Source organism: Anser anser, assembly GCF_964211835.1.
Source record: "Anser anser genome assembly, chromosome: 11".
In the NCBI taxonomy this organism is placed as follows: Eukaryota; Metazoa; Chordata; class Aves; order Anseriformes; family Anatidae; genus Anser; species Anser anser.
Window position 1 is genome coordinate 2,099,794 of NC_139732.1, and position 19,828 is coordinate 2,119,621.

General features: G+C 47.1%; 2 long non-coding RNA genes across 2 annotated transcripts in view; one reads left to right on the plus strand and one right to left on the minus strand.

The window, feature by feature from the left end:
* Nucleotides 1-2,227: 2,227 nt before the first annotated feature.
* The window catches only part of LOC310879944, a 173,278-nt gene continuing 155,677 nt past the window's right edge, over nucleotides 2,228-19,828 (minus strand). Inside the window, exon 2 of the long non-coding RNA XR_014571273.1 lies at nucleotides 2,228-18,603. This is a non-coding gene — a long non-coding RNA (uncharacterized lncRNA). The remainder of the gene's footprint in view (nucleotides 18,604-19,828) is intronic.
* The window catches only part of LOC310879943, a 175,736-nt gene continuing 161,882 nt past the window's right edge, over nucleotides 5,975-19,828 (plus strand). Inside the window, exon 1 of the long non-coding RNA XR_014571272.1 lies at nucleotides 5,975-6,110. This is a non-coding gene — a long non-coding RNA (uncharacterized lncRNA). The remainder of the gene's footprint in view (nucleotides 6,111-19,828) is intronic.

A 19,828-nucleotide genomic window follows, 5' to 3' on the forward strand; every position in this document is an offset into this window, starting at 1 on the left:
AGGTAAGAAGGTTTGAACTTCTATTCTTAGAATCACAGTCTAATGTTTGGTTTAAACTATACTTGCATGAGGGGATTCCGGAGATCAGTTCGGGTTTGAGGATTAGGAGGAATATTGGGATAATGTGGAGTGTTATGAGCAGGTGTTCTCGCGTGGTTGAGTTTTGCATAGATGTGATGTGGGAGGGGATTGAGCCTCGTTGGGTCATTAGTAGTATGAATAAGGTGTAGGAGGCGGTTAGTAGGGTTGCGATTCCTGTTAGGATGATCGTGAAGGCAGATCAGTTGAATAAGGTGATTATAATGGTTAGCTCTGCTATGAGGTTTGTTGTTGGGGGTAAGGCTATGTTTGTTAGATTGGCCAGCAATCATCAGGTAGCTATGAGTGGTAGGAGAGGTTGTAGGCCTCGTGTGAGTAGTAGAATTCGGCTGTGCGTACGTTCATAGTTTGTGTTGGCTAGGCAGAATAGTATGGAGGAAGTTAGTCCATGGGAAATTATTAGGATCATTGCCCCTGAGAATGATCAGTGGGTTTGGATTATTCCTGCGGCGATAACTAGGCCTATGTGGCTAACGGATGAATAAGCGATTAGTGATTTTAGGTCTGTCTGTCGTAGGCAGATTGAGCTAGTCATTAGGGCGCCTCATAGGGCCAGGGTTAGGAAGGGGTAGTGCAGGAGGTTGGACAGTGGGCCCATAAATAGAGTGACTCGTATAATTCCGTATCCTCCTAGCTTTAGTAGTAGGGCGGCGAGGAGTATTGAGCCTGCGATGGGTGCTTCTACGTGGGCTTTTGGCAGTCAGAGGTGTAGGCCGTATAGTGGGGCTTTTACTATGAATGCTATGAGCAGTGCTAGACCTGATAGTATTCCTGTCCATGAGGTGGATAGGGTTGGGTGGGTTAGTTGTAGGGTTGGCAGGTGCAGGGTGCCAATTTTCACGTATAGGTGTATGATTGTGATTAGCAGGGGTAGAGAGCTTACTGGCGTGTAGAATAGCAGGTAGATGCCAGCGCTTAGGCGTTCTGGTTGGTTCCCCCATCGGGTGATTAAGATTAGGGTGGGAATGAGGGTTGCTTCAAATGAGATGTAAAATAGTGCTAGTTCTGTGGTGGAAAAGGCTAGTAGGATGAATGGCTGGACTGCGACTAAGGTTGAGATAAAGATTCGTTTGCGTTGTAGGGGTTCTTGTTGCAGGTGGTTTTGGCTTGCTATGATTATGAGTGGGAGTAGTCAGCAGGATAGTACTAGGAGGGGGGATGAGATTTGGTCAATTCCTGTTCAGTTGGATAAAAATTTGTAGGGGTAGTAGGTTGGGATTAATCACTGTAGGCTTAGGGCAGCGATTAGGAGGCTGTATAAGGTGGTGTTAGTCCATAGAAATTTTGGTGGAGACAGCAGGGCTGTTGGAAGAAGTATGATTGTGGGTAGGATGATTTTTAGCATTGCAGGAGGTTTAGGTTGTGTAGATGGTCGGAGCCATGTGTGCGGGTGGAGGCTACTAGGATGGCCAGGCCTGTGCCCGCCTCACACGCTGAGAAGGTTAGCATGAGAATTGGTACCATGGTGAATGAGGAGACTTGGTTTTCGATGGATCATATTGATAGGCCTACGAATATCGATAATATTATGCTTTCAAGGCATAGTAGGGCGGATACTAGGTGGGTTCGGTGGAAGGCTAGTCCTAGTCCGCTGAAAATGAAGGCTGAGTAGAAGCTTAAATGTAGGGGCGACATAAGAAAGTTACAGGGTTGGCTGTAATCTGCTGGGTCGAAACCAGCTATCTTTTTGGTTAGACTAACTTTCTGTTATTCTGCTCATTCTAGGCCCCCTTGAATTCACTCGTAGGCCAGTCCGAGTGTTAGGAGAAGGAGGATCGCTACAGTTCAGGTGAGGGTCATTAGGGGGGATTGGAGTTGGACGGCTCATGGCAGGGGGAGTAGGAGGGCGATTTCTAGGTCGAATAGGACGAACAGGATGGCTACTGAGGAAGAATCGGACTGAGAATGGTAATCGAGCAGATCCAAGTGGGTCGAATCCACATTCGTACGGTGAGAGTTTCTCTGAGTCGGGGTTTATTTGGGCGAGTCAGAAGTTTAATGCGGTTAGGGCGGCGCTTAGGATTGATGATAGGGCGAATATGAACATGAGTGCGTTCATTGCTCTCCTCTGGGTTTATACCAGATTCTAGAGATTGGAAGTCAATTGTAATTAATATACTAGAAGAGCAAGATCCTCATCAGTAGATGGTTATGTAGAGGAATAGTCAGATGACGTCTACGAAGTGTCAGTATCAGGCTGCTGCCTCGAATCCGAAGTGGTGGTCTGATGTAAAGTGGAACTTGATCAGTCGGAAGAGGCAGACGGTCAGGAAGGAGGATCCGATGATTACGTGGAGTCCGTGGAATCCAGTGGCAACGAAGAAGGTAGATCCGTAGACGCTATCGGCGATTGAGAATGGGGCTTCGTGGTATTCTATTGCTTGTAGGGCTGTGAAGTAGAATCCCAGGAGGATCGTTAGGGTTAGGGCGTGGATGGCGTGTTTTCGGTTTCCTTCTGTGATGCTGTGATGGGCTCACGTTACGGTAACGCCTGAGGCTAGTAGGATGGCTGTGTTTAGTAGGGGGACTTCTATCGGGTTGAGTGGTTTAATTCCTGTTGGGGGTCATTGGCCTCCTAGTTCTGGGGTTGGGGCCAGGCTCGAGTGGAAGAACGCTCAGAAGAACCCTAAGAAGAAGAATGCTTCGGATGTGATGAAAAGGATTATGCCGTATCGTAGGCCTTTTTGGACTGTGGGAGTGTGATGGCCTTGGAAGGTGCTTTCTCGTACAATGTCTCGTCATCATTGGAGTATTACTAGGAGTATTGAGATGAGGCCTAGGGTTAGTAGTATGGATGAGTTGTAGTGGAATCACATGATTAATCCTGAGGTTGTGAGTAGGGCGGCGGCTGCCCCGAAGATTGGTCAAGGGCTTGGGTCAACTATGTGGTATGAGTGTGCTTGGTGTGCCATTAGATGTTTTCTTGTAAGTATAGGCTTAGAAGGAGCACGAAGACGTAGGCCTGGATTATGGCTACTGCTACTTCTAGGATGGTTAGGAGTAGTAGGATGATTATTGTTAGGATGGATACTGCAGGAAGGGTGGGTATTAATGCAATGGAGGCTGTAGAGATGAGTTGGATGAGTAAGTGTCCTGCTGTAAGGTTGGCTGTAAGGCGGACTCCGAGGGCTAGGGGGCGGATTAGTAGGCTGGTTGTTTCGATCAGGATTAGTGCGGGGATTAGGGGTGTAGGGGTACCTTCGGGTAATAGGTGGGCTAAAGAGGCTGATGGTTGGTTTCGTAGGCCTGTTAGTAGTGTGGCGAGCCATAGTGGGAAGGCTAGGGCTATGTTCATAGATAGTTGGGTGGTTGGGGTGAATGTATATGGAAGGAGGCCTAGAAGGTTGATTGTAAGAAGTATGATTATTAGGGATGTAAATATTATGGCTCATTTGTGGCCATTTTTGTTGAGTGGGACTATTAGTTGTTTTGTGATTAGGTGAAGGAGTCATGTTTGGATAGTAGAAAGGCGGTTGTTGATTCATCGGTTGTTTGGGGACGGGAATAGTAGGGCTGGGAAGAGTAGGGATAGTAGGATTAAGGGGATGCCAAATAGATTGGGGCTGGAAAATTGGTCAAAGAAGCTTAGGTTCATGGTCAGGATCATGGTGTGGGTTTGGTAGTGAGGGAGGTCTTATTTGATGGGGGGTTGGTTGTGGTGAAGGCTAGTAGTTTTGGTTGGATGAGGAGTGCTAGGGTTAATCAGGTTATAATTATGATTGAAAATCATGGTGCGGGGTTAAGCTGTGGCATATCATTAAGGAGGGGGAAGTCCCTCTTTGGCTAGCTTAAAAGGCTAGTGCTGTTGCATAGCTTCTTAATGATTAGGATGATGATAGAAGGGACGATCAGGCCTCGAAATGTGGGAGTGGGGTTGATTCTACTACAATGGGTATGTAGCTGTGATTAGCCCCGCAAATTTCTGAGCATTGTCCGTAAAAAATCCCAGGCCGGGTGGTAATGAATGAAGTTTGGTTTAGTCGGCCTGGGATTGCGTCTGTTTTAACTCCGAGCGTTGGGACTGCTCAGGAGTGGAGTACGTCTCCTGCAGTAATGATCACGCGGATGGGGGATTCTATTGGGATAACTACGCGGTGGTCAACTTCTAGCAGTCGGAAGTGGCCGTTGGGTAAGTCTGGGGTGGGCACTATGTAGGAGTCGAATGATAGGTCTTTGAAGTCTGTGTATTCGTAGCTTCAGTATCATTGGTGGCCGATGGCTTTTAGGGTGAGGTCTGGTTCGTCGATTTTGTCCATTATGTAGAGGATTTGTAGGGATGGGAGGGCGAGGAGTACCAGGACGATAGCAGGTAGGATTGTCCAGATCAGCTCTACTTCTTGGGCGTCTACAGCATTGGACGAGAGTTTTTCTGTTAGTATGTGGGCTAAAAGGTAGAGAACTAGGCTGCAGATAGCTAGGGCAACGATTAGGGCGTGGTCGTGGAATTCAACGAGTTCTTCTATGATGGGTGATGAGGCGTCTTGGAATCCTAGTTGGGAGTGGTTGGCCACATGAGATGTACAGGATTTTTACCTGTGATTTAGTCTTGACAAGGCTATGTAATTGGTTTACTAACGTCTCATAAGAAAGAAGCATGAGCGGTTAATGCAGTTGGCTTGAAACCAGCATGTGAGGGTTCGATTCCTTCCTTTCTTGTACTTGGACGAAGGCCGGTTCCTCGAAAGTATGGTATGGGGGAGGGCAGCCGTGGATTCATTCAACATTTGTGGTAGTTAGTTCTGGTTGTAGGACTTTTCGTTTGGCCGAAAAGGCTTCTCAGATGATGAATATTAGTATGATTACGGCTACTATTGAGATTAGGGAGCCGATGGAGGAAATGGTGTTTCATAGTGTGTAGGCGTCGGGATAGTCCGAGTATCGTCGGGGTATTCCTGCTAGGCCTAGGAAGTGCTGGGGGAAGAACGTTAGGTTTACTCCTGTAAATATTACCCCGAAGTGGGCTTTTGCTCATGTTTGGTGTAGGGTAAACCCAGTGAGTAGTGGGAATCAGTGAGTAAATCCTGCTAGAATGGCAAAGACGGCGCCTATGGATAGGACGTAGTGGAAGTGGGCAACTACGTAGTACGTGTCGTGCAGGGCGATGTCTAGGGAAGAGTTTGCAAGAACGATTCCTGTTAATCCTCCGATGGTAAATAGGAAGATAAATCCTAGAGCTCATAGTATTGGGGGGGTCTCATTTGATTGTTCCTCCGTGCAGGGTGGCTAGTCAGCTAAATACTTTGATTCCGGTAGGGATGGCAATGATTATAGTGGCTGATGTAAAGTAGGCTCGGGTATCAACGTCTATTTCTACTGTAAACATGTGGTGAGCTCAGACGATGAATCCTAGGAAGCCGATGGATAGTATGGCTCAGACTATTCCCATGTAGCCGAAGGGCTCCTTTTTGCCTGAGTAGTACGTGACTACGTGTGAGATGATTCCGAACCCCGGTAGGATCAGAATATAGACTTCTGGGTGTCCGAAGAATCAGAATAGGTGTTGGTACAGGATTGGGTCTCCTCCTCCAGCGGGGTCGAAGAATGTGGTGTTTAGGTTTCGATCAGTTAGTAATATTGTAATACCGGCGGCGAGTACGGGGAGTGATAGAAGGAGTAGGATGGCGGTAATTAGTACGGATCAGACAAATAGTGGGGTTTGGTATTGTGAGAGTGCGGGGGGTTTTATGTTGATGGCTGTGGTGATAAAGTTGATGGCCCCAAGGATGGAGGAGATACCGGCTAAGTGGAGTGAGAAGATAGCCAGGTCTACTGAAGCTCCGGCGTGGGCAAGGTTACCTGCTAGGGGAGGGTAGACAGTTCAGCCTGTGCCGGCGCCAGCTTCTACAGTGGATGAGGCTAGTAGGAGGAGGAATGATGGGGGGAGGAGTCAAAAGCTTATGTTGTTTATTCGCGGGAATGCTATGTCGGGGGCACCGATTATGAGGGGGACTAATCAGTTGCCGAATCCTCCGATCATGATGGGTATGACTATAAAGAAGATTATTACAAAGGCGTGAGCGGTAACGATTACATTGTAAATTTGGTCGTCGCCTAGGAGAGTTCCTGGTTGTCCTAGTTCTGCGCGGATTAATAGGCTGAGTGCGGTGCCGACTATTCCTGCTCATGCCCCGAAGATGAGGTACAGGGTGCCAATATCCTTATGGTTAGTGGAAAATAGTCATCGGTTGATGAAGGTGACGGGTAAGATGGCTGAGTGTTGAAGCGTTAGGCTGTAGTCCTTTTTACAGAGGTTTAATTCCTCTTCTTATCGGCTCTGTAGTGAAATTCATGTTGAGTTGCAAGCTCATCGATGCGCACTAGGGTGCGTCAGGGTCTTTGTAGGCAGAAGCCAATTGGTTTAGGCATTTAGCTGTTAACTAGAGTTTTGTGGGATCGAAGCCCATCTGTCTAGGGAGGCTTTAGCTTAATTAAAGCGTCTGACTTGCATTCAGAAGATACAGGTTAATATTCTGTAAGTCTTAATGTGCAGAAACTAAGAGGGTTTAACTCTTATTTAAGGCTTTGAAGGCCTTCGGTTTGGGGTGTTATCCTAAGTTTCTAGACAATGGCATGTATTATTGGGGACAGGGGAAGTAAGAGGATTGATAGTGAGGCAAGGACCGCAGTAGGTGTGCTTGGGGCTTTGCTAGTGTATCATTGTTTTATGTGGTTAGAGGAGTTGGGGGGAAGGGTAATTGTTGAGTGGTATGCGAGGCGTAGGTAGAAGAAGAGGCTGAGCAGTGATAGCATGGCAATTGCCATGGCTGCTGGTGTTATTTCCTGTTTAGTTAGTTCTTGGATGATAAGTCACTTTGGTATAAAGCCTGTTAATGGGGGGAGGCCTGCTAGGGATAAAAGTACTAGTATTAGGGTGGCGTTTAGCACTGGGGTTTTTGTTCATGAGGTTGTGATCATGGATAGGTTAAGGGCTTTGATTTTGTTAAGGGCTAGGAATACGGCTGATGTTATGATTGTGTATAGGTAGAAGGTAAGTAAGGCCAATTTGGGGCTGTAAACTAGGATGATGGCGATTCAGCCTAAGTGGGAGATGGACGAGAAGGCTAGGATTTTGCGTGTTTGTGTTTGGTTCAGTCCTATTCAGCCTCCTAGTGCTGTTGAGGCTAGGGCCATGGCGGTGAGTAGAGCTGGGTCGAGGGATTTGGATGTTAGTAGGAGCAGGGTTAGTGGGGGGAATTTTATGAGGGTCGAGAGTAGCAGGGCTGTTATTAGTGGCGATCCTTGTAGTACTTCTGGGAATCAGAAGTGAAATGGCACTAGGCCCAGTTTAATAGCGATTGCTGCTGTCAGTAGTAGACAGGAGGTTGGGTGGTTTATTTGTGTGATGTCTCATTGGCCGGTGACTCAGGCATTGGTTATGCTAGAGAATAGGACCAGGGCGGAAGCAGCTGCTTGGGTTAGGAAGTATTTCGTTGCGGCTTCTACTGCTCGTGGGTGGTGGGATTTGGCAATTAGGGGAATGATGGCTAGTGTGTTGATCTCCAGTCCTGTCCAGGCCAGAACTCAGTGGTTGCTGGAAATTGTGATTGTGGTGCCCAAGATGAGGCTGAAGGTTATGATTGGGGTCGTGTAAGGGTTCATTAGTAGAGGAGGGGGTTAAACCATCATTTTCGGGGTATGGGCCCGATAGCTTGATTAGCTGACTCTACTAGAAAATAATATAAGGGAAGTATGGAGAATTTTGATTTCTCTTGTGTGGGTTCAATTCCTACTTTTCTAAGGTCAACAGGAAATGAGAGGGCTGTTATACCTCTATGTTCACTTTATCATAGTGACCCTTTGTAGTTCAGGCACATTTCCTTATGTAAGGAGGTAGGCCTGCATAGCAGATAGGTATGCTGATGTGTCAGAGGCACAGAGCTAGTGTGAGGGGTAGGAAGTTTTTTCATAGTAGGTGCATTAGTTGGTCATATCGGAATCGTGGGTATGAAGCTCGGACCCATAAGAAACCAGAAGATAGTAGGAGGACTTTTGTGGCTAGGATGACGGGGAATAGTTCTGTGGGTGGCCCTAGGGCGCTTGGGTTTAGGAATATGATGGCTGTAAGTGTATTTATTAGCATAATGTTCGCATATTCAGCTAGGAAGAATAAGGCGAAGGGTCCTGCGGCGTATTCAACGTTAAACCCTGAGACTAGCTCAGATTCACCCTCTGTGAGGTCAAAAGGAGCTCGGTTTGTCTCTGCTAGGGTGGATACGTATCATATTATTGCTAGGGGTCATGAGGAGAAAATGAAGTATAGAGGCTCCTGTGCGATGGCAAAGGAGCTGAGTGTGTAGCTTCCGTTTAGTATGATTATTGATAGCAGGATTATGGCCAGTGTCACTTCGTATGAAATGGTCTGTGCTACTGCCCGTAGGGCTCCGATTAGTGCGTATTTTGAGTTCGAGGCTCAGCCTGATCATAGGACTGAGTAGACGGCTAGGCTTGACATGGCTATTAGGAAGAGAACTCCGAGGTTTAGATCTGCTAGGGGAAATGGGAGTGGTAATGGTGCTCAAGTGGTGAGGGCTAGGACAAGGGCTAGTATTGGTATCAGAATGAATAGAAGTGGGGAAGAGGTAGAGGGTCGGATGGGCTCTTTGGTAAATAGTTTCAGTCCGTCCGCAAATGGTTGAAGTAGGCCAAAAGGCCCGACAACGTTAGGGCCTTTGCGGGATTGTATGTAGCTTAGGATTTTCCGTTCTACTAGGGTTAGGAAGGCTACTGCAATCAGGATTGGGATGATGTATAGGAGGGATATAACGAGGCAGCTTAGTGTTGTTATTTGAATCATGGGTGAAGCTAGGGAGAGGATTTGAACCTCTGGGGAAAGGGCTTAAGCCTTCTGCACTTGCCGGGCTCTGCCACTCTAGCTGGTCCTTTTCTAGGATTGAAAGTGGTGGGGGAAGGCCCTCTTCACGGTTTAGTTGGTTTCACTGCTTAGAGCGGGGGGGCGTGCTTGTGGTATTGGCCCCACTTTCCCGGTCCTTTCGTACTGGGGAGAGTGTGTCATAGATAGAAACCGACCTGGATTGCTCCGGTCTGAACTCAGATCACGTAGGACTGTTAATCGTTGAACAAACGAACCCTTAATAGCGGCTGCACCATTAGGATGTCCTGATCCAACATCGAGGTCGTAAACCCCCCTGTCGATATGGGCTCTTGAGGGGGATTGCGCTGTTATCCCTGGGGTAGCTTGGTCCATTAATCAATTATATTGGGTCTGGTCACTGTTAGCACTTTGAGGGGTAGCTCTAGGTAAAGAGGTATGGTCTTGTTTTTGGAGGATTTGTTCTCCTCCAAGGTCGCCCCAACCGAAAAATATCGACCAGGCTCTGCGATGGTAGTGGCCCCAGTGGGGTTGATTGAGGATTCGCGGTGGTCGTTGATTTTTAAGTTCCACAGGGTCTTCTCGTCTTATGTTCACATCCCCGCTTTTGCACGGGGAGATCAATTTCACTGATTATCTGTGAGAGACAGTTAAGACCTCGTTTAGCCATTCATACAAGTCTCGATTTATGGGACAATTGATTGCGCTACCTTTGCACGGTTAGGATACCGCGGCCGTTAAACCTAAGTCACCGGGCAGGCATCACCTTCAATACTTGTTTAATTTGCTGAAGGCTATGTTTTTGGTAAACAGTCGGGCCTTATTAATTTGCCGAGTTCCTTTCACAGATTTTAATCGCTCTTATAGGCGCTCCTGAGTCGGGTTAACAGGGTTAGTTAATACGTGGTCTTGTAGGGGTTTTTGTATCTGTCTAGGTCTGTTAATAATGTTTCTATGTAAGCTTGCGCCGTTAGAGGGGTGTGGCCCTGTACATGAGGGGCCTAGGATGATTCCTAGGATTGTTATGAGGATGGCAGCAGTTTTGGTGATAAGGGGTATGGTTATTGGGGGGGTTTTGGTTGGTGTGATGAAAGAGGTAATGATTATTCCTGCTGTAATGCTGCCTAGGGCGAGTCGGGTTAGGGGGGCGGTGATTAGTGGGTTGTTTTCGTTTATTGATACTATTGGGGGGATTCGGGTTTGTCCAGCTTGGACTAGGATGGTTATGCGGATGCTGTAGGTTGCGGTGAATGCTGTGGCTATAAGGGTTAGGAGTAGGGCTCAAGTATTTAGGTATGACGTGTTTAAGCTTTCGATGATGAGGTCTTTTGAGTAGAATCCGGCTAGGAATGGGGTTCCTATCAGCGCCAGGTTTCCGATGGTTAGGCAGGAAGTAGTGACTGGGAGTATTTTCTGTAGGCCTCCTATCTTTCGGATATCTTGTTCTCCGTTTAGGTTGTGGATGATAGACCCTGAGCATAGGAATAGTATGGCTTTAAAGAAGGCATGGGTTGAGATGTGTAGGAAGGCTAGTTGTGGGAGGTTTAGTCCGATAGTGACTATTATTAGTCCTAGTTGGCTGGATGTTGAGAAAGCAATGATTTTTTTGATGTCATTTTGGGTTAGGGCGCATGTGGCAGCGAATAGGGTTGATAGAGCACCTAGGCATAGGCAGGCAGTTAGGGCTGTCTGGTTGGTGGCTAGCAGGGGGTGCATGCGGATGAGCAGGAAGATTCCGGCTACTACTATGGTACTGGAGTGCAGTAGGGCTGATACTGGGGTGGGGCCTTCTATTGCTGCGGGCAGTCATGGGTGGAGTCCAAATTGGGCGGATTTTCCTGCGGCTGCGAGGATTAATCCTATGAGGGGGAGGATTGGGGTTTGGTGGGGGTGTACGGCTTGTTGGATCTCTCAGGTGTTGAATGTTGAAGCTAGTCATGCTATGCTCAGGGTCAGTCCGACGTCTCCGATTCGGTTGTAGATTACGGCTCGTAGGGCGGCGGTGTTGGCATCTGCTCGGCCTTGTCATCAGCCGATGAGAAGGAAGGACATGATTCCTACTCCTTCCCAGCCTACGAATAGGAGGAATATGTTGTTTGCGGTTGTTAGGAGGAGTATGGCGACTAGGAATGTCAGTAGGTAGGTGAAAAATTTTGTTACGTATGGCTCTGAGGCCATGTATCATATGGCGAATTGTAGGATTGATCATGTTACAAATAGGGCGATTGGAAGAAATGTTATTGAGTATTGGTCTATTTTTAGGCTCAGGGGGATTTTAAAGTTTATAATGAATTTTCACTCCCAGTGGCAGGTGACAGATTCTACTCCCGAGTAGATGAATGCGGTTGTAGGGGCTAGGCTAATTAGGAATGCGGTTTTAACAGCGCGGGTGGTGGCTTGTGGGGTGTTTTTAAAGTTTTTAAATAGAAATGGCAGGATGATTGGGGTTAGGAGGATTGTCAGCGTGAGTAGTGTGAGGGAGTTGATTAGTAGTGTGGGGTTCACTCCTTTTACTTGGATTTGCACCAAGATGGGTGGTTCCTAAGACCAGTGGATTGCTGTTATCCTTTAAAAGTAAGGGGGCTGAGGTTTTAGGCTCAGATGTAAGAGTTAGCAGCTCTTGTTGGTTAAACCCTCCCCTCGGCAGGTAAGAAGGTTTGAACTTCTATTCTTAGAATCACAGTCTAATGTTTGGTTTAAACTATACTTGCATGAGGGGATTCCGGAGATCAGTTCGGGTTTGAGGATTAGGAGGAATATTGGGATAATGTGGAGTGTTATGAGCAGGTGTTCTCGCGTGGTTGAGTTTTGCATAGATGTGATGTGGGAGGGGATTGAGCCTCGTTGGGTCATTAGTAGTATGAATAAGGTGTAGGAGGCGGTTAGTAGGGTTGCGATTCCTGTTAGGATGATCGTGAAGGCAGATCAGTTGAATAAGGTGATTATAATGGTTAGCTCTGCTATGAGGTTTGTTGCTGGGGGTAAGGCTATGTTTGTTAGATTGGCCAGCAATCATCAGGTAGCTATGAGTGGTAGGAGAGGTTGTAGGCCTCGTGTGAGTAGTAGAATTTGGCTGTGCGTACGTTCATAGTTTGTGTTGGCTAGGCAGAATAGTATGGAGGAAGTTAGTCCATGGGAAATTATTAGGATCATTGCCCCTGAGAATGATCAGTGGGTTTGGATTATTCCTGCGGCGATAACTAGGCCTATGTGGCTAACGGATGAATAAGCGATTAGTGATTTTAGGTCTGTCTGTCGTAGGCAGATTGAGCTAGTCATTAGGGCGCCTCATAGGGCCAGGGTTAGGAAGGGGTAGTGCAGGAGGTTGGACAGTGGGCCCATAAATAGAGTGACTCGTATAATTCCGTATCCTCCTAGCTTTAGTAGTAGGGCGGCGAGGAGTATTGAGCCTGCGATGGGTGCTTCTACGTGGGCTTTTGGCAGTCAGAGGTGTAGGCCGTATAGTGGGGCTTTTACTATGAATGCTATGAGCAGTGCTAGACCTGATAGTATTCCTGTCCATGAGGTGGATAGGGTTGGGTGGGTTAGTTGTAGGGTTGGCAGGTGCAGGGTGCCAATTTTCACGTATAGGTGTATGATTGTGATTAGCAGGGGTAGAGAGCTTACTGGCGTGTAGAATAGCAGGTAGATGCCAGCGCTTAGGCGTTCTGGTTGGTTCCCCCATCGGGTGATTAAGATTAGGGTGGGAATGAGGGTTGCTTCAAATGAGATGTAAAATAGTGCTAGTTCTGTGGTGGAAAAGGCTAGTAGGATGAATGGCTGGACTGCGACTAAGGTTGAGATAAAGATTCGTTTGCGTTGTAGGGGTTCTTGTTGCAGGTGGTTTTGGCTTGCTATGATTATGAGTGGGAGTAGTCAGCAGGATAGTACTAGGAGGGGGGATGAGATTTGGTCAATTCCTGTTCAGTTGGATAAAAATTTGTAGGGGTAGTAGGTTGGGATTAATCACTGTAGGCTTAGGGCAGCGATTAGGAGGCTGTATAAGGTGGTGTTAGTCCATAGAAATTTTGGTGGAGACAGCAGGGCTGTTGGAAGAAGTATGATTGTGGGTAGGATGATTTTTAGCATTGCAGGAGGTTTAGGTTGTGTAGATGGTCGGAGCCATGTGTGCGGGTGGAGGCTACTAGGATGGCCAGGCCTGTGCCCGCCTCACACGCTGAGAAGGTTAGCATGAGAATTGGTACCATGGTGAATGAGGAGACTTGGTTTTCGATGGATCATATTGATAGGCCTACGAATATCGATAATATTATGCTTTCAAGGCATAGTAGGGCGGATACTAGGTGGGTTCGGTGGAAGGCTAGCCCTAGTCCGCTGAAAATGAAGGCTGAGTAGAAGCTTAAATGTAGGGGCGACATAAGAAAGTTACAGGGTTGGCTGTAATCTGCTGGGTCGAAACCAGCTATCTTTTTGGTTAGACTAACTTTCTGTTATTCTGCTCATTCTAGGCCCCCTTGAATTCACTCGTAGGCCAGTTCGAGTGTTAGGAGAAGGAGGATCACTACAGTTCAGGTGAGGGTCATTAGGGGGGATTGGAGTTGGACGGCTCATGGCAGGGGGAGTAGGAGGGCGATTTCTAGGTCGAATAGGACGAACAGGATGGCTACTGAGGAAGAATCGGACTGAGAATGGTAATCGAGCAGATCCAAGTGGGTCGAATCCACATTCGTACGGTGAGAGTTTCTCTGAGTCGGGGTTTATTTGGGCGAGTCAGAAGTTTAATGCGGTTAGGGCGGCGCTTAGGATTGATGATAGGGCGAATATGAACATGAGTGCGTTCATTGCTCTCCTCTGGGTTTATACCAGATTCTAGAGATTGGAAGTCAATTGTAATTAATATACTAGAAGAGCAAGATCCTCATCAGTAGATGGTTATGTAGAGGAATAGTCAGATGACGTCTACGAAGTGTCAGTATCAGGCTGCTGCCTCGAATCCGAAGTGGTGGTCTGATGTAAAGTGGAACTTGATCAGTCGGAAGAGGCAGACGGTCAGGAAGGAGGATCCGATGATTACGTGGAGTCCGTGGAATCCAGTGGCAACGAAGAAGGTAGATCCGTAGACGCTATCAGCGATTGAGAATGGGGCTTCGTGGTATTCTATTGCTTGTAGGGCTGTGAAGTAGAATCCCAAGAGGATCGTTAGGGTTAGGGCGTGGATGGCATGTTTTCGGTTTCCTTCTGTGATGCTGTGATGGGCTCACGTTACGGTAACGCCTGAGGCTAGTAGGATGGCTGTGTTTAGTAGGGGGACTTCTATCGGGTTGAGTGGTTTAATTCCTGTTGGGGGTCATTGGCCTCCTAGTTCTGGGGTTGGGGCCAGGCTCGAGTGGAAGAACGCTCAGAAGAACCCTAAGAAGAAGAATGCTTCGGATGTGATGAAAAGGATTATGCCGTATCGTAGGCCTTTTTGGACTGTGGGAGTGTGATGGCCTTGGAAGGTGCTTTCTCGTACAATGTCTCGTCATCATTGGAGTATTACTAGGAGTATTGAGATGAGGCCTAGGGTTAGTAGTATGGATGAGTTGTAGTGGAATCACATGATTAATCCTGAGGTTGTGAGTAGGGCGGCGGCTGCCCCGAAGATTGGTCAAGGGCTTGGGTCAACTATGTGGTATGAGTGTGCTTGGTGTGCCATTAGATGTTTTCTTGTAAGTATAGGCTTAGAAGGAGCACGAAGACGTAGGCCTGGATTATGGCTACTGCTACTTCTAGGATGGTTAGGAGTAGTAGGATGATTATTGTTAGGATGGATACTGCAGGAAGGGTGGGTATTAATGCAATGGAGGCTGTAGAGATGAGTTGGATGAGTAAGTGTCCTGCTGTAAGGTTGGCTGTAAGGCGGACTCCGAGGGCTAGGGGGCGGATTAGTAGGCTGGTTGTTTCGATCAGGATTAGTGCGGGGATTAGGGGTGTAGGGGTACCTTCGGGTAATAGGTGGGCTAAAGAGGCTGATGGTTGGTTTCGTAGGCCTGTTAGTAGTGTGGCGAGCCATAGTGGGAAGGCTAGGGCTATGTTCATAGATAGTTGGGTGGTTGGGGTGAATGTATATGGAAGGAGGCCTAGAAGGTTGATTGTAAGAAGTATGATTATTAGGGATGTAAATATTATGGCTCATTTGTGGCCATTTTTGTTGAGTGGGACTATTAGTTGTTTTGTGATTAGGTGAAGGAGTCATGTTTGGATAGTAGAAAGGCGGTTGTTGATTCATCGGTTGTTTGGGGACGGGAATAGTAGGGCTGGGAAGAGTAGGGATAGTAGGATTAAGGGGATGCCAAATAGATTGGGGCTGGAAAATTGGTCAAAGAAGCTTAGGTTCATGGTCAGGATCATGGTGTGGGTTTGGTAGTGAGGGAGGTCTTATTTGATGGGGGGTTGGTTGTGGTGAAGGCTAGTAGTTTTGGTTGGATGAGGAGTGCTAGGGTTAATCAGGTTATAATTATGATTGAAAATCATGGTGCGGGGTTAAGCTGTGGCATATCATTAAGGAGGGGGAAGTCCCTCTTTGGCTAGCTTAAAAGGCTAGTGCTGTTGCATAGCTTCTTAATGATTAGGATGATGATAGAAGGGACGATCAGGCCTCGAAATGTGGGAGTGGGGTTGATTCTACTACAATGGGTATGTAGCTGTGATTAGCCCCGCAAATTTCTGAGCATTGTCCGTAAAAAATCCCAGGCCGGGTGGTAATGAATGAAGTTTGGTTTAGTCGGCCTGGGATTGCGTCTGTTTTAACTCCGAGCGTTGGGACTGCTCAGGAGTGGAGTACGTCTCCTGCAGTAATGATCACGCGGATGGGGGATTCTATTGGGATAACTACGCGGTGGTCAACTTCTAGCAGTCGGAAGTGGCCGTTGGGTAAGTCTGGGGTGGGCACTATGTAGGAGTCGAATGATAGGTCTTTGAAGTCTGTGTATTCGTAGCTTCAGTATCATTGGTGGCCGATGGCTTTTAGGGTGAGGTCTGGTTCGTCGATTTCGTCCATTATGTAGAGGATTTGTAGGGATGGGAGGGCGAGGAGTACCAGGACGATAGCAGGTAGGATTGTCCAGATCAGCTCTACTTCTTGGGCGTCTACAGCATTGGACGAGAGTTTTTCTGTTAGTATGTGGGCTAAAAGGTAGAGAACTAGGCTGCAGATAGCTAGGGCAACGATTAGGGCGTGGTCGTGGAATTCAACGAGTTCTTCTATGATGGGTGATGAGGCGTCTTGGAATCCTAGTTGGGAGTGGTTGGCCACATGAGATGTACAGGATTTTTACCTGTGATTTAGTCTTGACAAGGCTATGTAATTGGTTTACTAACGTCTCATAAGAAAGAAGCATGAGCGGTTAATGCAGTTGGCTTGAAACCAGCATGTGAGGGTTCGATTCCTTCCTTTCTTGTACTTGGACGAAGGCCGGTTCCTCGAAAGTATGGTATGGGGGAGGGCAGCCGTGGATTCATTCAACGTTTGTGGTAGTTAGTTCTGGTTGTAGGACTTTTCGTTTGGCCGAAAAGGCTTCTCAGATGATGAATATTAGTATGATTACGGCTACTATTGAGATTAGGGAGCCGATGGAGGAAACGGTGTTTCATAGTGTGTAGGCGTCGGGATAGTCCGAGTATCGTCGGGGTATTCCTGCTAGGCCTAGGAAGTGCTGGGGGAAGAACGTTAGGTTTACTCCTGTAAATATTACCCCGAAGTGGGCTTTTGCTCATGTTTGGTGTAGGGTAAACCCAGTGAGTAGTGGGAATCAGTGAGTAAATCCTGCTAGAATGGCAAAGACGGCGCCTATGGATAGGACGTAGTGGAAGTGGGCAACTACGTAGTACGTGTCGTGCAGGGCGATGTCTAGGGAAGAGTTTGCAAGAACGATTCCTGTTAATCCTCCGATGGTAAATAGGAAGATAAATCCTAGAGCTCATAGTATTGGGGGGGTCTCATTTGATTGTTCCTCCGTGCAGGGTGGCTAGTCAGCTAAATACTTTGATTCCGGTAGGGATGGCAATGATTATAGTGGCTGATGTAAAGTAGGCTCGGGTATCAACGTCTATTCCTACTGTAAACATGTGGTGAGCTCAGACGATGAATCCTAGGAAGCCGATGGATAGTATGGCTCAGACTATTCCCATGTAGCCGAAGGGCTCCTTTTTGCCTGAGTAGTACGTGACTACGTGTGAGATGATTCCGAACCCCGGTAGGATCAGAATATAGACTTCTGGGTGTCCGAAGAATCAGAATAGGTGTTGGTACAGGATTGGGTCTCCTCCTCCAGCGGGGTCGAAGAATGTGGTGTTTAGGTTTCGATCAGTTAGTAATATTGTAATACCGGCGGCGAGTACGGGGAGTGATAGAAGGAGTAGGATGGCGGTAATTAGTACGGATCAGACAAATAGTGTCCACTTCCACTACGTCCTATCCATAGGCGCCGTCTTTGCCATTCTAGCAGGATTTACTCACTGATTCCCACTACTCACTGGGTTTACCCTACACCAAACATGAGCAAAAGCCCACTTCGGGGTAATATTTACAGGAGTAAACCTAACGTTCTTCCCCCAGCACTTCCTAGGCCTAGCAGGAATACCCCGACGATACTCGGACTATCCCGACGCCTACACACTATGAAACACCATTTCCTCCTAGTCCTAGGACTTAGAGAAACTCCAGTACTAAAAATAGTAAACACAAGCAATAATTTCATATACTTCACTCTCACTCACCACTCAACTATCAGCTAACCACACCCCCGTCCACATAGCTTAACACAAAGCATGGCACTGAAGTTGCCAAGATGGCATAAAACATGCCTGCGGACAAAAGACTTAGTCCTAACCTTACGGTTGGTTTTTGCTAAATATATACATGCAAGTATCCGCGCCCCAGTGTAAACGCCCTCGACCACCTACCCCCATACAGGCCTTGAGGAGCGGGTATCAGGCACACCCAAGTAGTAGCCCAAGACGCCTCGCTAAGCCACGCCCCCACGGGTATTCAGCAGTAATTAACATTAAGCAATGAGTGCAAACTTGACTTAGTTATAGCAACAGCCTAACTTCAAGGGTTGGTAAATCTTGTGCCAGCCACCGCGGTCATACAAGAAACCCAAATCAACCGTCCTATTGACACGGCGTAAAGAGTGGTAAAATGCCTATCCTAGCTAACTAAGATCAAAATGCAACTGAGCTGTCATAAGCCCAAGATGCACCTAAACACACCATTAAGATGATCTTAGGAACTAACGACTGATTTAAACCCACGAAAGCCAGGGCCCAAACTGGGATTAGATACCCCACTATGCCTGGCCCTAAATCTTGATACTTACTTTACCGAAGTATCCGCCAGAGAACTACGAGCACAAACGCTTAAAACTCTAAGGACTTGGCGGTGCCCCAAACCCACCTAGAGGAGCCTGTTCTACAATCGATAATCCCCGATTAACCCAACCACCCCTTGCCAACACAGCCTACATACCGCCGTCGCCAGCCCACCTCGAATGAGAGCACAACAGTGGACACAATAGCACCCCGCTAATAAGACAGGTCAAGGTATAGCCTATGGAGTGGAAGAAATGGGCTACATTCCCTATTCATAGGGCACACGGAAAGAAGCGTGAAACCACTTCTGGAAGGCGGATTTAGCAGTAAAGTGGGACAATAGAGCCTACTTTAAGCCGGCCCTGGGGCACGTACATACCGCCCGTCACCCTCCTCAAAAGCCACATCCCACATAACTAATACCATAAATACGCTGAAGATGAGGTAAGTCGTAACAAGGTAAGTGTACCGGAAGGTGTACTTAGAATATCAAGACGTAGCTATAACACCAAAGCACTCAGCTTACACCTGAAAGATATCTACTAGACCGGATCGTCTTGAAGCCCCCCCTCTAGCTCAACCACACAAATAGTACACCAAAACTAAAGAATTTACTAAACTAATTAAACTAAAGCATTTTACAGTCTTAGTATAGGCGATAGAAAAGACACTTAGACGCGATAGAGACCCCAGTACCGTAAGGGAAAGATGAAATAGCAGTGAAACAATCAAAGCGACAGACAGCAAAGATCAACCCTTGTACCTTTTGCATCATGGTTTAGCGAGAACAACCAAGCAAAGTGAACTAAAGTTTGCCCCCCCGAAACCCAAGCGAGCTACTTTCAAGCAGTTAAAGAGAGCGAACCCGTCTCTGTTGCAAAAGAGTGGGATGACTTGTCAGTAGAGGTGAAAAGCCAACCGAGCTGGGTGATAGCTGGTTACCTGTGAAACGAATCTAAGTTCCCCCTTAATCCTCCCTACCGGACATCCTGAACCCTAATGAGATGATTAAGAGCTATTTAATGGAGGGACAGCTCCATTAAAAAAGGACACAACCTCGACTAGCGGATAATTCTTACTACTGATCCTACCGTGGGCCCTAAAGCAGCCATCAAAAAAGAGTGCGTCAAAGCTCCACCACCTAAAAATACCAAAATAAGATGATTCCCTTATCACAAACAGGTCAACCTATGAATATAGGAGAATTAATGCTAAAATAAGTAACTCAGGGCCACACCCCTCTAACGGCGCAAGCTTACATAGAAACATTATTAACAGACCTAGACAGATACAAAAACCCCTACAAGACCACGTATTAACTAACCCTGTTAACCCGACTCAGGAGCGCCTATAAGAGCGATTAAAATCTGTGAAAGGAACTCGGCAAATTAATAAGGCCCGACTGTTTACCAAAAACATAGCCTTCAGCAAATTAAACAAGTATTGAAGGTGATGCCTGCCCGGTGACTTAGGTTTAACGGCCGCGGTATCCTAACCGTGCAAAGGTAGCGCAATCAATTGTTCCATAAATCGAGACTTGTATGAATGGCTAAACGAGGTCTTAACTGTCTCTCACAGATAATCAGT